Source organism: Equus przewalskii, chromosome 1, assembly GCF_037783145.1.
Source record: "Equus przewalskii isolate Varuska chromosome 1, EquPr2, whole genome shotgun sequence".
In the NCBI taxonomy this organism is placed as follows: Eukaryota; Metazoa; Chordata; class Mammalia; order Perissodactyla; family Equidae; genus Equus; species Equus przewalskii.
This window is the reverse complement of record NC_091831.1, coordinates 153,597,541-153,600,505: the sequence shown is the minus strand read 5'-3', so window position 1 is coordinate 153,600,505 and position 2,965 is coordinate 153,597,541.

Here is a 2,965-nt window from a genome sequence, read left to right as displayed (position 1 = left end):
CAGCAAACAGTTTTTGCCTTTGTCAGGCCCCACGCAAGTTACCAGGATAGAATGAAAAATGAGACGCAGTCCATGGCCTCAAGGAGCTTATAACCCAGTAGAATGAGGCAGATACATGATGAGTAAGCATCAGATAGCAGTGTGGTACACGGGAAAGAGTATCGACTGTGGAGATCGAGAGACCGAAGTTCAGGTTCCAACTCTGTCGTTTACTAATTGTGGAGTCTTGGTTAAATCAAATAACCTCTCAGCATCAATTACTTCCACTGGAAAATGTAGGGAGGGAGGATTAAATGAAGTGCATATACAGAAACCGCTCTGCATATACAGTAACTCTCATTATTATGCCCCGTTACAGGGACTGCATGGAAGTGTGTGTGAGGTCCCCAGGAACACAGAGGAGGGTGATAAGAGAGTCAGGGTTGCCTGATTTGGGGGAAAGAGTGATCTGTGACCTGACTACTTCTAGGTGAACATTTTTGGGAAGAATACCTACCCAATATGTAGGAGTTCATATTCTCCTAGAATTACCCTTAAATATTCTGACATAACGAGATGCAGATGGTACACACACCAGCATCGAGTCCATCTAGCTGTACAAATAGCTCCCAGGACTCACAAGACCTGGAAATTCTACATGCCTGGAATTTCAGTACTTCTAGTTCCCTGGCACCCTTCTCCTATTCTTTCTTGTCTAGGTTATAAACTTGAATAGCCTTTGGCCTGGTCTGTGTACTGTCACCAGTGATCTTTCTAAGATATGAACTTCATAATGGCCCTACCCCTTATGAAATCATCTTGGGACTTCCTACCCTTCAGGATAAGACCCACATGCTTTAACGTGGCTGGTTCAGCTCTTCATGACATAGTCTCTGCCTCCCTCACCAGATTTATCTCTTAGTTTTCCCCTACATGTTACCCCTAAAACTTTCACCAAACTGGACTCCCACATGCGCTATTGTCCCTTTCTCCCCTACAGTTTTGCACATGCATTCTTTTCCCTGAAACATCTGCCTCCCAGTTTCCCTCCTGGCTTTGAAAAACTCTTTGAGACTCAGGTTGGGTGTGAGCTTTTGGCTCCCTTTCCTGCTCCACCCACTCTGGGTTAACTGCCCCTCTTCTTGGTCCTTATAATACCTGCATGGCTTCTGGTACAAATTCTGTCACCCTATCAGTCTCTCTATGTTGTGAGTTGCTTGGGTTCATAAATCATTTCTATCTCCCCACCAGGGACAGTCCTCACTCATGAAATCTCTCAGCTATCCTCCTACTTGTTGGTGTAGGAATAGTCTCTGCACAGATTAAACTGAGTGCCCAATGAAAGAGCTACCTCTAATGCCAGTCTTTTCTGTGTTTAGGGGGAGAACCTGAAGGCAATCTGGAGAAGAGAGAAGAAATCAGTACTATTCCTGGGAGAAAGGCCACTGGCTCTTCTTGACTATATAAGTGGCATAGGGAGATCCCAGTGTCCTGGGAAAAGGATGTAACTAGACCTATTCTGTTTTTAGCAGTCCTTGGAGAGAGGGCAAGGGCGAGGATGGTGAGGCCGTACACGTTGCAGCTGCTCCACATGTTCTTGGAGTTGGATTACACTGTAGAAAACAGCTGTGACTGTGTGTTAAGAGAGTTTTAAATTCAGAGCCCAATCCTGGAGCCCTATGTCGGCCACCCTAGGGCCTGAGTCAGGCATCCCACTAGAGAATTGCCTAGGCAATAGGCAACACTAAGCTTCACCAACATGGCTGTGTGGCAGCAAGAAATGCCCGCCATGGATGACCACGCTCCAGTAATCCCACCCCATTCCACTTCAGGTTGATGAAGTACTCTGGGGTTCTTAGACAATTGTTTGGAGGGGCCCTAAGGAAGGAGATTCTGGTTGACAATCCAGCTGAAATTTGCTATTTTAAATAAATGTCCCCATTTTCCTGGCTCCGCTGTGCCCCTGGGCCAAGGCAGTGGCAACTTACTGGCAGAGTCTTACATTCTGTGGCAGGTACAGAGGACCTGATGATTTCTAGTCTCCAGGTCCTGTGCCTCTGGCTATGGCTGGCATCTGTGACATTTCTCAGTGAAGTTTGGTGTCTCTGAAAGTTCCAGAGGAAGAGGAAGGATGCATCTGCTGCCCTTTGTATCTAGGTGTGTAAAGCAGAAACATCCCCCTTGCAGGCTTGCCAAAGAAACAGAATTCTGTTCCAGAAGGCCTGGGAGGTGTGGGGTGGTGGTCATGCTGCCTCTTGTTGTGTGGCAGTGAGTGTGGAATTGTAGATTAAGTGGATGAATCCAGTTTTTCAAGATCTTGTCACCTCCAGGTAGCTGCCTAACGCAGACAGATGTCCAACTCGCGGACAGAAATGCTTCATGCTCAAAACTGGTCCTTTCAGGAATCCCAGGTGTGTCCTGGAACATTCCGCATTGTTGGGGGCAAATGTATTTTGAGGAGTCATCCCTAGAAGACCGAGTCTGGTGACCTGGCATTTGGCTCCATTTGTGTGTGGTTGGAGGGCGTGCAGAGGGGAGGGCAACTGGCTTTTGACACATCTGTGGAAAATAATGCAGTAAATTCTCTCTCCTTCTCTCTCCCTCTACTTCTCTCTCTCCTTCCCTCTCTTTCTCAGTAGCACAGAGGGAATTCTCTTCTAGAATGGCCCTTTTGTAACCTCCTCCAGGGCTAGGGCAGCGTGTCCTCAGGCTGTGTAACTGCTCCCCAGGGCCTCTGTCTGGCTATACCCACAGTGTGAGTTCAATCAGGATTAATGGCTGATGTGCTAGCACCGTATGTCTTACATTCTGCCCACTGTGCCCAGCATTGTCTTCCTTTGTTCTCCACATGAGGTGTGGAGCAGGGAATGTTGGTGGGGTTCAGAGGGTACTACCATCTTCCTGGTTTCAAAGATCCTTGGCTAGCATGTTGTGGAAAAACTGTTAGACTCCAGAGGTGAGGTAATGACTTATCCAGCCCCTGGGA